The following is a 15,029-nucleotide window of genomic DNA, read 5'->3' as shown; positions in this document are numbered from 1 at the left end:
GCACTCCAGACTGGCCAACAGAGTGACACACCATCTCAAAAAAAAAAAAGATGGGAGAAAGCCAGCATCCATACTGACAGGGCTGTGATGTCATTACTCCATAAAAACCTGGTGAACAGAACTACAGGAACAGCACATAAACAAAAGGCGAAGGCACAACCAAGTAACTTGTATGAAGTTGGCCATTTCATCTTATTCCTGAATGGAAAACAACAGGTTGTTCATGACAGTGATCTTGCACCAAGCTTGAGGATGAAGGGATGGCCTGGTTTTAGAAATAAAGCAAATGATGTGTTTAAGTAGATGAACTACCGCATATGAACACTAACCTGCCTTTTCTATGTTATCCTGTTAGTTGTGGCTGATAAACTCATGACATTATGAAATAACTAAAGTAGACGCAAGGTATGGTGGTCACATCTATAATCCCAGGACTTTGGGGGAGTACCACTTGCATTCAGGAATTCAAGACCAGTGTGGGAAACAAGGTAAGACCCCATCTCTACAAAACATCAAAAATTAGTTAGGTGTCATAGTGTGCATCTGTAGTCTGAGCTAGTCAGAAGCCTGAGGCAGCAGGACTGCTTGAGTACTGGGAGGTTGAGCCTGCAGTGAACTGTGATCATGCCACTGAACTCAGCCTGGATAACAGAATGAGACCCTGTCTCAAGAGACAAAAAACAAACAAGAAACAAAAAGAGTAAAACTTTCTACATAAAAGGGCAGAACAAAATTATCACCAAAAGAAGAAGAAACCAATGAAACTTTTTATCTCTATTTGTTTCCCTAGAAATTCTTGTTTTTTTATTTTTTATTTTACTTTAAGTTCTGGGGTAGATATGTAGATCTTGCAGAATTGTCACATAGTATACACATGCCATGGTGGTTTGCTGCCTCCATTCCCCCATCACCTACATTAGGTATTTCTCCTAATGTTATTCTTCCCCAATCTCCCCACCCACTTCTATCCCTCCGCTAGCCCCCATTTGAGAAACATTTCTCCTCTCTTCTTCACTACATAAACGCCACTGTCTATCACTACATAAACGCCACTGTCTATCTAGTTTGCATGAAATATAGGGCTGTTCTTTATATGAAGTGAAATTAAGTCACATGATGACACACTGTAATAAAGTAAATAAGTACTTCTTTTTACTAAAATTGGTCACTGAAATTATCTGTGTAGACTGTTAAAACTCAAAGACTGACTGCTGTTAATACCTGAGAAAATAAATGTCTATCTACCAATTTGGAAGAAAAGTACCCATAAAATAGCATTCTTCTTGCTCTGAGGGTTGCTCACATCTAGAATATCCTTATCAAATGATCCTAATCCTCCCACCTACATATAAACTGAACTTTTCAAAAAGAGCTCAACTCTTTTCAACTTCTATACATGTGGATATTTGTCTGACATAATTCTTATGATTTCATGAGATGAAACATAGGTAAAATACAATGCCAAATATTTTTTTCCTGAAATTTCTCCCATTGAGGCAAACTCATCTTGCCAATAATTGACCCCATATTATCATCATCTGTAACAATCAAAAGCACTGGTGATGCTGCATTTCTGATGGGATTCCTGTGCTACTCTCTGTGAGATTATCTTTCCAACCTCCTGACATCCCTTCTGCAGGTTTTGATGATGATGCTATCACCTGAAGACGTCAATGGGAGGTTTTTAGACCAAGTTTATGTCACTGTACATGAGGACAACCTCATTAGGACTCTCTTATGGCCAATAGTGTCAGATTCAAGATGGCTCTCTGAGAAAAGACATGACTGTGTGCACTAGAGCATGAATGGAATATGCTAGCTTTCTCTGTGACTGCCCACTTCTCAGTGTTGAATCATCATGGCTGTGTTCCTGTCTGTTTTAAGTGTAAAGAAGTTTTTAAAAATCCATTAAGGAGGGCCGGGTGCGGTGGCTCACGCCTGTAATCCCAGCACTTTGGGAGGCCGAGGCGGGTGGATCACGAGGTCAAGAGCTTGAGACCATCCTGGTCAACATGGTGAAACCCTGTCTCTACTAAAAATACAAAAATTAGCTGGGCATGGTGGCGCGTGCCTGTAGTCCCAGCTACTCAGGAGGCTGAGGCAGGAGAATTGCCTGAACCCAGGAGGCGGAGGTTGCGGTGAGCCGAGATCGCGCCATTGTACTCCAGCCTGGGTAACGAGCGAAACTCCATCTCAGAAAAAAAAAAAAATAGAATTTGGTAAAATTTATTTGGTAGAATCGTAAGCTACCACATTGTGATAAATATTTCTAAATTTGTTTATTGACTTGTCAGGAAGCAAGAGAATGAATTAAGGAAAACTCCAGAGAATGAGCTGACAGCTTACTCCCCGGTCAGTGGCTCTCCATGCCCACCTGTGGTCTCTTGGACACCCTTGCAGGTATGACTTTGTGGGCAGAGAACTGCATGTTTATGAGAAATGGGCCTAGGATGGAAGGAGTTGATAGATCTTGTTCTTCTTGAGTTTGGTGACGTGGTTCTGGTTAAATAGCATGAAAACCCCTGTGAGAGCCAGCTGAGGGTAGACACCATTCTGAGGAGTGAAAGGCAAGTGGTCATAACAGCCCTTCCCCAGCAATCTGAGCCCAAAACGGCATCTGCCACTTTAAGACCATTTATGTCTCAGCTCTTTATTTGTATGATTGATTCGTCCAGTGGATTTTTAGTTTCTTATGTTCAGATAATTTTTCAGTTCATTTATGTTGTGACACAAGTGCCTTGTGGATTGCCTGCCACAGAACAGGTTCTCAATAAACTTTTATTGAAAAAAGATGTATAAGTAGGTTGTCTGGAGTAATTTTGTGGATAACCTGGCCAAGTAAGCAGTAGAAGACGTGATTTAAAAAAAAAAAAAGAGGCCGGGTGCGGTGGCTCAAGTCTGTAATCCCAGCACTTTGGGAGGCCGAGGCGGGTGGATCATGAGGTCAAGAGATCGAGACCATCCTGGTCAACATGGTGAAACCCCGTCTCTACTAAAAATACAAAACATTAGCTGGGCATGGTGGCGCGTGCCTGTAATCCCAGCTACTCAGGAGGCTGAGGCAGGAGAATTGCCTGAACCCAGGAGGCGGAGGTTGCGGAGAGCCGAGACCGTGCCATTGCACTCCAGCCTGGGCAACAAGAGAAAACTCCGTCTCAAAAAAAAAAAAAATTCATTAAGGAGGAAGATACAATTATAAAGAGCTACTGGAAGCTTTCCTTGAAGTGTTAAATTTTAAAGACTTATTGAGTACACATGGCTCAAGTATGGGAACAACAGACACCCACGCCAAGTTAAGCAGGGATGATAGGAGGAAGGTGATGGTCAAAAAACTAATCTACCTGTTAAGTATTATGCTGATACCTTGGTGATGAAATCATTTGTACAACACACCCCAGTGACATGCAATTTCTTCAGGTAGCAAACTGCACATGTATTCCTGAAATTAAAATAAAAGCTGAAGAAAAATAAAGACTTAGAAAAAGCTTTATATTGATAATTCCTGCCTTAATTTTAGAAATATGAGTATGGTCTTTGTAAGCTTCATTCTAAACTCAGTTTCCCAACATATAATATTTGTGTGTATCTCCATATCCTCATTTCCATTTATGTTTTAAATCATGAGGCTGATGAACTTACAAGTCACCTCATTATAAGCTACTGCGGATGTGGATGCATTGTGGTCCTCATAAAACCTTTTGCTATGCTCCCTTGCTACTTTGTTCAACTCTACTTTTAGGTACTTGGATGTAGGAATTGGTTTTCCCATTTCCTTTTGAATATATTGAGTAAAGAAGAAACTCATAGTTCATGATTCAGAATCATGACTAAAAATTCACCCACAGTTTCAGGCTCCAGGAAGAACCCTAACTTCTAATCAGGCTAGGGTGTGCAGTGTGTTGGGGACTTGCCTCATGATGTGATGTAGGAGTTTGGCTTGTTTGCAATTATATATTTTTGAAAACTGCTATGGCCAGGCCCATCTGTGTGAAATCTGGTGGTTTAGTATACTGTGGGAAATCATATCTTCCATGCTTTTGGAGGTTTGTTTGGGGACTTGGTGCACTACACTGTGTCATGTAACATCGTGGCAGTACAGCTTTGTGTCAATTGGCTTTTTTCTGTTAAGTCTGAGCTCTCAGACCTGATTTTTTTTTATTTGCCAGTTTGAGGGGCCACTCCTTGTCCAGATCTCTTGTGCCTCATTTATGGCCTGCCACTCTGGTCTTTTCTTTGGTGATCTGTAGTTTGGTAAGGTAGACTATTCCAGTATACATGCCAATAGATTTTAATATGCATACCAAAGTGAAGAAAAAAGGAGATTTCCCAAGTCATTTAAGTATTAATGTGTCTCCATTTAAAATAAATAAAATTATTCTCCATGTGTTAAGATTTGGAACACAAATGAGGCTCTTAATGTCTCAGAGAGAAGGTAGATGAGTGTGGAAAAGTTAAGGGTTACCATATGGTCAAATAACAGCACCAAAATAACTGTTATTTTGATCTCAGACACGAGAAGTATGGTCCAGGTCAGCTGTATCTCTCACTCCAGACTCTAAGTGTGAACTAGTTTTCTCACTGAAGCTTTTGGTTTCATGTGGAGAATATACTATATGATTGCAGACTTTAAAAGGAATCATGCTGATTTTGTGGAGCTCTATGGATTGCAGTATGCATTCATATGACTTTGTAGGCTTTTAAAGTATGTTTCCTGGACACTACCCTGGTGCTGCTCATCAGATTGCTGTGGTCTGTGAAGCGGGAGCTGTTGGTGGCAGGCTGGGGACAGTCCTCCCTGCAGTGGGATTCTTTCTTTAGCCAGCCCATATGCATAATCCTCATTCAGCCCATGTCCATCTCTTAGATCATGGCATGGAGGGTTGAACATATGTTTTATATGGCTTGCCTTTTTGTTTTTTCTATCTAGTTTTCTCCACCTGTATACAACATATATGTATTAGTCTGTTTTCAAACTGCTATAAAGACATATCTGAGACTAGGTAACTTATAAAGAAAAGTAACGGACTCACAGTTCCACATGGCTGGGAATGCCTCCAGAAACTTGCAATCATGGTGGAAGGGGAAACAGGCCCATCTTACATGGCAGCAGATGAGTAAGGGAGGGAGGGAAGGAGGGAATGAGACAGAGAGAAAGAGAGAGACACAGTGGGGGGTAGGGGAAGAAGTGAGAGAGCCCACAAGCAAGAGTGTGTCAGCAAAGGGAAAACTACCATTTATAAAACCATCAGATCTCTTGAGAATTCACTATCATGAGAACAGCATGGAGGAACCGCCTCCATAATCCAATCACTTCCCACCAGGTCTCTACCTGAACACCTGAGGATTACAATTCAAGATGAGACTTGGGTAAGGACATAAAGCCTAATCATATCAACATATTACTTCACCTGCCAAAAACCTTGTATCTTTGTAAGCAGGGACTGCCCTAAATTAGCATATTTATAAACTTTTTTATTTTTGTAGCCAGCTCACCTGTGACCATGATGATATCGACTTTGTGGCTTTTGGGTTTGGCAAGGGACAATATAATCCTATGATATCAATGTCAACAGGCTACAGGGTTCCAAGTAATTCATGATTCACTCTGTAGAGTGAAAATAACAATTTTCAGTTTTCTCAAAGACTTGAAGGTATATCTGCCTTTTGAGCATGTAAAACAAGAAATACTTGTACATAGAAAACACCCTGCTGAATGCAGAAATACAGTTTATATTTCCTGTCACTGACATTTTTTAAATTTTACTTTAGGTAAAGGGGATATCACCACTGATCCTACAGAAATACAAACTATCGCCAGAGATTACTACAAACAGCTCTATGCACATAAACCAGTAAACAAGGAAGAAATGGATAAATTCCTGGACACTGGTACTCTACCAAGTCTAAACCAGGAGGAAGTTGAAACACTGAATAGACACTTTTTAATATTGGATTCTGATATCCTGCAGTCATGGCTTTCAATAAGTTTTTAGTGGATCCTGCAGATTCACTTCAAAATAAAGTCTGAAACTGTGGTTTTCTGGAATATGTAAGGCACGAGCACCTATCTTTGAAGATGTGGTTACTAACACTCAAATTGGTGAGTGGGGAGTGTACAGTCTGATGGCAATGATGAAAGATGACTAGAGACCCTGGAGCTCAATGCTGTCTTCCTGAAGCAGGTGCACCTGTGTTCAGAATGGTGGGATGCTCTTTCCTCCCTACACATCCATTCATTTCCTGTACATGAAGTTATTGCCTATGGTTTGTTTTTTTTTGTGCCAAAATAACATCTACACATTTTACTATTTGAAACAACTTTAGATATACAGAAATATTCATAGATAGTACAGAGAGTTTTACACATCTTTCAGATATCTGGAATGTTAACATCTAATATAACCATAGTATCATTAGGAAAACAAAGAAGTTGTATGTGGTACAAAAATTTTAACTGAAGTACAGATTTCTAACATATTTTACTAGGCTTTGCAGTAATGTCCTCCTTTGGTTCTAGGATCCAATCCAGGATGCCATGTTACATTTACTATCTGGTGTATTACTTATTAGTTGCTGCATTACCACATACTTAGTGCCTCAAAACCACACACATTACTCACAGTTTCTCTGGGCTGGGAATCCAGATTAGATGATGGCCAGGGCTGGGCTCTCAAGTGAAGGTTCAATTGGAAAAGGATCCCCTTCCAAGTTCATGTGTTTGTTGCTAGGATTCACTGGTGCACACAATCAAACCTTTTAACAAATTAATACCAATCTATTACCAATAGTTCAAAAAAATTAAAAATGACACAAAGTGGAGAAGACAGCACTTCCCAATGCATTTTATGAGACAAATTTACCCTGATCGCAAATAGAAATTTACTAAGGATATTTGAAGAATAGAATATTATAAATTGATGTGTATTATGAATACAGATATTAAAATCTTTAAAAACATGAGCAAAACAAATCAGTAACATGTAAAAAGAATTATACAGTATCACCAAGGATGTTTACATCAGTAACACAAATTTGGTTCAACATACAAAAGAAATTAGTATTCATGCACTATATTAATAAAATAAAGGACAAAATCCACATGATCATCTCAAAAATGAAGAATAAACACTTGCTTAATGCAAAATCAACTTACGATAAAAACATATAGCAAGTTAGACGTAGACAGGAACTTTCTTCACCTTAAAGACAATCACAAATAATTCACATATCATAATTTACTTGAGAGTTGTCCACTCTTGCCACTTTTATTTTTAACATTTTACTAGAGGGTGTAATTAGAAAAAATAGGCTAGAAAAATAAATATGAAAAATCTGAATTGGAAAGAAAGTCAACTATGCAAATTACATCGTCTTGGGTATGGAAAATTCTAAGAGTTCTAACAAAATATAATTAGAAATAAAAAATGGGTTCATCAAGGTTGCAGTAAACATGGTCAATATAGAGAAATCAATTTTATTTATACACACTAGCAATTGTTAGATATGTACATTGAAAACTATAAAACTCATTGAACAAAAATAATTAAATTCTAAATAAATGAAAAGACATTGTATATTCAGTGATTGAAAGGCTTAATATTGCCAAGATGGCACTATTTTCCAAATGGATCTACAGACTTAATGCAGTCCCCATCAAAATTCTAGATCAATTTTTTTGCCTAAATTTGCATGTTGATTATAAAATTGATATGTAAATGAAATAGACCCAGAACAAAGAAATTAATCTTGACAAAGAACAACAAAGTCTGCATAGTAAATGCACACTTTATGATTGTAAAACAATTACAAGGCAACACTAATAAAATGTTAGTGGTACAGGCTGGATGCAGTGGTTTGTGCTTGTAATCACAGCTACTTAGGAGGCTGAAGCGGGAGGATTGTTTGAGGTTAAGAGTTTGAGACCAGCCTGTGCAATACAGCGAGATCCTTTTCTATAAAAAAGTTTTTGGCAGGTGCAGTGGCTTACGCCTGTAATCCCAACACTTTGGGAGGCTGAGGAGGCCAGATCACCTGAGGTCGGGAGTTTGATACCAGCCCGACCAACATGGTGAAACACCATCTCTACTAAAAATACAAAATTAGCTGGGTGTGGTGGTGCACGCCTGTAATCCCAGCTACTTGGGAGGCTGAGGCATGAGAATCGCTTGAACCCAGCAGGTGGAGGTTTCAGTGAGCGGAGGTCACACCACTGCACTCCAGCCTGGGTGACAGAGTGAAACTGTCTCAAAAACCAAAAAGTTTTTTTAAAAAATTAGCCAGGTGGCTGGACACCGTGGTTCACGCCCATAATCCCAGCACTTTGGAAGGCTGAGGTGGGCAGGCAGATCATGAGGTTAGGAGACTGAGATCATCCTGGACAATATGGTGAAACCCCATCTCTATAAAAACTAGCTGAGTGTGGTGAAGCATGTCTGTAATCCCAACTACTTGGGAGACTGAGGCACAAGAATCACTTGAACCCAGGAGACAAAGGTGCAATGAGCCGAGATTGCACCACTGGACTTCAACCTGGCTACAGAGCGAGAGATCCTGTCACAAAAAAAAAAAAAAAAAAAATTACCCAGGCTTGGTGGCATACACTTGTAGTTCCTCATACTCAGGAAGCTGATGTGGGAGGATCTCTTGAGTCCAGAAGTTGGAAGCTGCAGTGAGGCATGATCATGCCACTGCACTCTTGCCTGGGTAAGAGAGTAAGACCTTCTTTCAAAACAAAAAGAAAAAAGTAAAAGAAAAAAATGAGGTTTGTGGCACTAGTATAAAGATAGACATATACATCAATACAATAAAATTGAGTGTCCAAAAATTAACACCTTCATGATCAACTGATTTTCAAGTTTGCCAAGTCATTTCAATGAGACAAAAATAAATATTTTTAAACAAATATTTGGGACAAGTAAATGTGTACATGCAAGTTGAACTCCTCTCTCATACCATATACATGATTGACTCGAATTAATTATATATTTTAATGTAAGTGCTAGATGGGCCAAAACCATAGAAGATAACATAGAAACCTATTTTCATGACATTAGATTATTAAACAATGTTTTCTAAGGTGTGACACATAATGTATAAGTGACAGAATAAAAAATAGATATATTGGTCTTCATCAAAATTAAAATCTTCTGTGATTCAAAGTATATCATCAAAAAGTAAAAAGACAAAGCAACGAAAAGGAGAAAATCTTTCCTTGACACATAAAGATCTATTATTCAGTATATATAAAAATATGTTTTAACTCAATAATAAAAAGTCAAATATCTAAATTAAAAATGGCTAATTACTTAAATGTACATGTCTCCAAAATGCTATAATTATATCCAAGAAAGACATGAAGATTTGCTCAACTCCTTTGTTATTAGGGTAATGAATACTTAAACAATGATGGAGTTATATTTCACCAATATAAAATGTGTATTGCTAAGTGAAAAAAGCAAGTTGGAAAAGGCAAAATACTGTGTAATTCCATTTACAGAACACTCTGGAAAACACAAATGTATAAAGGTAGTAAAAAGATTGGTGGTTACAAGGGGCTTGGGAGAGAGGAAGGGTGAATATGAATTACAGGGGTTTTCTATGGGGCAGTGTAATTATTCTGTTTGACATTACAGTGATGGATACATAATAGATAAAATCTGAATACATTGTAACCCATAAATATTCACGATTATTATATGTGAATTAAAATAACATCCAAATGTTTTATCAATAATCTGACAATACAAAATTTAGTTAATTATAGATACGTGATGGAAAGAGGCAAATGTGACAGAAAGAATGATGTTAAAATATCTGTTACACAATGAGAACACATGGACACAGGAAGGGGAACACTACACACTGGGGTCTGTTGGGGGAAAACAGGGGAGGGACAGAAGAGGGTGGGAGTTGAGGAGAGATAGCATGGGGAGAAAAGCCAGATATAGGTAAAGGGGAGGAAGGCAGCAAATCACACTGCCATGTGTGTACCCATGCAACTATCTTGTATGTTCTTCAAATGTACCCCAAAACCTAAAATGCAATAAAAAAAGAGAGAAAAAAAATATGTTACAGTCTTAGAAAATCATTAGATTTGTATGAGAACATCAAAGAACATGGAGGAGGACATCCAGACACAAATGGGTAAACATGCTAATGTCCACCGAGAAACGTCTGTAGAGGCAGCCCATCGCCCACCACTCATCTCCTCGTGCCAGAACCTCAGGCCTCTTATTGGCCTTCCCTGTGCATCTGGCCTCAGACTGTGCATCTGAGCAGCTTTGAGAACCCCTCATCAGCACTTGCTGCTGGGCTGCTTTCTGCCTCCCGTATGTGGGTGAGGCACCTATGAAAACGAGCATAAGTGAGCCACACTGAATATTCTGACCACCTATACCTGCAAATGACTGAAGGGACAGAAACCTGTACCTAGGGTGAGGTGGAAGGTCTGCACAACAGAGGCACAAAAAAAGCATGTAAGGTCCCTGAGCAGGCCCATCATCTGGCCTGGGGATCCTCTCTGTCCCTCTCAATCCTCCCTCCTCCTGAGACCCAATCCTCCTGCTAATACCCAAGGATCTCCCAGTGGGCAGGGGCCATCCTCATTCATTCAGTCTTCCTGAGAAGTGTACTTCGTGGACTGTGTAACATTTCAAAAAAGAAACGGAGGCATTCCATTCTTCCCCCCAGAAGCAGCTCTTCTACCTACAGTTTAGAATTTCTAAATGATAGCAGTCCACAGGGAGCAGCCCTCCCTTCCCTGTCCAGTCCCCCCATCGTTGGCCCTTCCTTCCTGTTCTTGCCTCCTCATGTAGTTTTCATCCCAGTGGTCCTTCCAATCTACCGCCCTCCTCTCATGCCCTGGCCTGTGCTGTGGACACACTGTTTCCTCTTCTCTTTCCCTCCCCTTCTTCCTGGACTCACTGCTCCTCACTTTCCAGCATCTCCTCAAATGCTCCTCGTCCTGGAGGCCCCCCTTGTCCATCCCATTCCAGGCCTGATGCCTGTCCCCTTAGTTCCCAAGGGCAGCTCTTCTACCTACAGTTTAATTTTGGTTACATTTTCTGAATCTCCTTTGAACCAAAGCATCAGAAAATATGAAGACTTGTCTGTGCTGTACTCCTGTGACCCCCATGCATATAGTGGTTTAACAGTAATACAAAAGGTTCTGATCATCTAAAAGTCATATGCACAAAAAGCTTTTTAAAAATATTTATAGCTGATAAAATAAAATAAACATGTTTCAACTCCCTTTCTACCATACCATTTCTACTATATATTCTAATATATTTTATCCTCTATAAAATTATATGCTGCCTAACATATATGTACACATCTTCTGAGTGGTGTTTTAAAATTGAAAACTAAAGATGCTTTTAATATTCACTTATCAAAGAGTAGGAAAATAATACATACCTATATTATAAGCCATCTGTACAGAGATATGTCATGAATACTTTTAGAAGAACTGCTTGGAATGAATCAGAAAGTCCAGCCAATGTTTCTAACTTTGGGGTAAGAGAAAAACAAACATACATATTAACAAAATGCCTATCCAGAAAAATGGTATCTTAATGTTCTGTCTATAAAAATTAATAATTTTTAACATTTCCAAACCAGAACAAACTAAATTATATAGTACTAACAGTCACATCTCTTTTTCCTCATGATATTTTCAGCATATTTTGTCTTGTGGTTCCCAGAAAAATCTCTGTTCTCTTCTTTTCAACTAGAGAACTTTTCTGGAAAATGATAAAATAGAGAATGTGTAACATCTGTCTTTCCTAATAAAAGTGATATTCCCATTTAATTTAATAAAGAGTAATGAATGAAAGGGTGAAAATAATTGCAAAGATATGCGGAAAAATGATTATAAATGCATTGTGAAAGGTAGGATGAAAGGCACAATACAAAATACATAATACAAAAACATATGTTTGGTTGTAGATGATGCCAAAATAATAAATCTATACACAAATGTTAAAAGCCTTTGAATGCCAAAACAAAAAACAAGACGAAATTATAACAAGCAAGGTTTGTAGTCATTGTGTCATTGGTCAGCAAGCAGAATGACTGCTGAACTAACTCGATCTTTGTACAAAAGAACTGGATTCTCCAATGGGCCCCAGAGGGAGGATTGGTAGCTGCTAGCCAGGCAGACCCAAAAAAGAGGCTGTGAACTCAGCAGTGCCTGCTGTGTTCCGTGCTTGATGGGACAGTCTCGAGGAAGTGACCACAGTCACCAGGCAGTCTGTACTTGTGCAAGAGGCACGCAGGGATGTCTATGCAGGCTCCTGATCTGCTCCCTGTTGCTGCTGGAGCACAAAGTTCCCAAGGCTTTGTAAAGCAGAGAAAGAAAATGAGGGGGCATGAGTAAACTCCAGATAACAAAATACAACATATGTGGAAAGGTAACTTTGTAGACTATGGTTCAAAATGTCCATTGAGAAGGAAGATAGAGATGGTAAAGAGTTACTTCAAGGTTTTCACTTGAGTGAAATTTCCTGAAGACAGAAAAATCTGTATCTCAGAAATGTATACCCTAATCTTAGACATATGAGCAATACAATCAGCTGCACTGCAAATATAATTCTTCCATCCGGAACAATTACATATTTATATTTTCCTTCTTTTCCATTTCTGTTAGTCTATTCTCACATTGCTATAAAAAATGCTTGAGATCATGCAATTTATAAAGGAAAGAGGTTTAAATGTCTCATAATTCTGTAGGCTGCACAGGAAGCATGATGCTGGTATCTCCTTAGCTTCCGGGTAGGCTTCAAAACACAATCACGACTGAAGGTGGAGGAGGAACAGGCACAAGAGAGAGGCTGGGAACTGCCACACACCTTTAAACAACAAGATCTCATGTTGTTGTTATTATGTATGTACTCTACTTACCTGTACCATAATGATATGTATTCTGTGGCTTTTGGACTTGGCAACGTTCAATATAAATCCATAAGTTAAGTGTCAACAGAGTGTACGGTCCCAGAGAATTCATGATTGTGTCTGCAGAAGAAAAAGATTAATTAACGAAGGTGTTTCTCAAAGGCTTGAAGGTACATTTTTCTTTTAAAACCTGATACAAGAACAGACAACCAAACACCATATGTTGTCACTTATAGGCAGGTGTTGACCAATTAGAACACATGGACACAGGGAGGGGAGCATCAAGCACTGCTGTCATTAGTGGGGGACTAGGGGAGGGACAACTGGTTGGGGAGGGTGGGGAGGGATAATGAGGGGAGAAATATCAGATATAGGTGATGGGGGGATGAAGACAGCAAACCACCTTGCCATGTATGTACCTATGCAATAATCCTGCATGATCTGCACATGTACCCCAGAACCTAAATTACAATAATAAAAGGAATCCCTGTACCAAGAAGATACCCTTGAATGCAGAATTGTGATATACATTCCCTATCACTTATATGTCTTAATATTGTGGTAGCTTCTAATGTTTGAAAGCCATGTCTTTCAAAAAGTCTTTAGTGGATCCAGCGGACACACTGCCAGTGTCTGAAAATGGGGCTTTATGAGGCATGGGAGGCACAGGCCACCATCTTTTTTTTTTCCCATTTATTTATTTTATTGCATTTTAGGTTTTGGGGTACATGTGAAGAACATGCAAGATTGTTGCATAGGTACACACGATGGGGAGGAAGGCAGCAAATCACACTGCCACCATCTTTAAAGAAGCAGTTAGTGACACAAAATGGTGACTGTGTAATGGGGAGTTTTACGGGAAGGGAGAAAATTGAGGGGAGTCCCTAGGGACTGTGGGAGTTCTCTTGAAGTAGGTGTGTCTGGGTTTGGAACGGTGGATAGCAGACAAATTGCTTTGCCATTCTCTCCTGACATCTCTGTTCATCCTCTGTCAAAGGTTTTCGTTGTTGTTGTTTCTTTTGTGTTTGTTTTTTGGCACAAACAAGTACTTTTAAAACATGTTTTTATTTTGAAATAATTTTAGATGTATAGAAAAATGCAGCCAGGCACAGTGGCTCACACTGTAATCCCAGCACTTTGGGAGGCCAAGGTGGGTGAATCACTTGAGGTCAGGAGTTCGAGGCTAGCCTGACCAACATGGTGTAACCCCATCTCTACCAAAAATACAAAATTAGCCAGATGTGGTGGTGCACATCTATAATCCCAGCTACACAGGAGGCTGAAACAGGAGAATTACTTGAACCTGGGAGGCAGAGGTTGCAGTGAGCCAAGATTGTGCCATTGCAATCCATCCTGGGCAAGAAGAGAGAAACTCTGTTGCAAAAAAAAAGAAATGCACTTTAAATAAAACACACATATAAATTAATAGATTCCCTATTTACCCTGACATGATTAATATATTGCATACCTGTATCAAAATATCTCATGTAACCAATAAATATATATACTATGTACCCCCCAAAAATTAAACATCTAAAGTTTAAAAAGTAAATGCATAAAACAAAATATATCATGCTACCACTATTTGTAAGAATGCAGGAATAGCAATATTAACATCAGAGACAACAGATTTTGAAGCAAGGAAGACTATCAATGATACCCAAGTGCTCCCCAGTTCTTGGCATCCCTTGTCTGGAGAAGGAAGGCCACATCACTGCATCACCTGAGCTTGTGCAGGAGCCACCCAGGGATGTTTGTGAAGGTTCCCATCTCCATAAGCTGTGTACAGTGAAAAATAAAGTCCTTAAGGCTCCAGAAAGCAAGAAAAGTAAAAGGACATACCAAATAATACTGAGAAGGTACTTAAAAAAAATGATGCCATAAGGGATGATGGGAATATTGACTTAAGACTCACAAAACAATGGAGACAGCAGTGAAATACCAATTTCTAATGTTCTGAACATACCTGTTTATTCAAAGTTAAGCTGGGAGCTGGGCATGGTGGCTCATACCTGTAATTCTCAGCACTTTGGGAAGCCAAAATAGGAGACACGCTTAAGCCCAGGAGCTCAAGATCAGCCTGGCCAACACAGTGAGACCTCATCTGTACAATATTTTAAAAAAAATTAGCCAGGTGT

General features: G+C 39.2%; 1 long non-coding RNA gene across 1 annotated transcript; it reads right to left on the bottom strand.

Moving 5' to 3' along the window:
* Nucleotides 1–6,626: 6,626 nt before the first annotated feature.
* Nucleotides 6,627–14,668, bottom strand: LOC108293727. The gene is made up of 3 exons (XR_001820786.2): nucleotides 14,552–14,668; nucleotides 12,901–13,011; nucleotides 6,627–6,753 (listed from the first exon to the last, which is right to left on the bottom strand). It is a non-coding gene; the product is annotated as an uncharacterized LOC108293727 (long non-coding RNA).
* Nucleotides 14,669–15,029: the final 361 nt, after the last annotated feature.

This window comes from Cebus imitator, unplaced genomic scaffold (genome assembly GCF_001604975.1).
Source record: "Cebus imitator isolate Cc_AM_T3 unplaced genomic scaffold, Cebus_imitator-1.0 Scaffold544, whole genome shotgun sequence".
Lineage (NCBI taxonomy): Eukaryota > Metazoa > Chordata > Mammalia > Primates > Cebidae > Cebus > Cebus imitator.
This window is presented reverse-complemented; position numbering and strand designations above follow the sequence as displayed.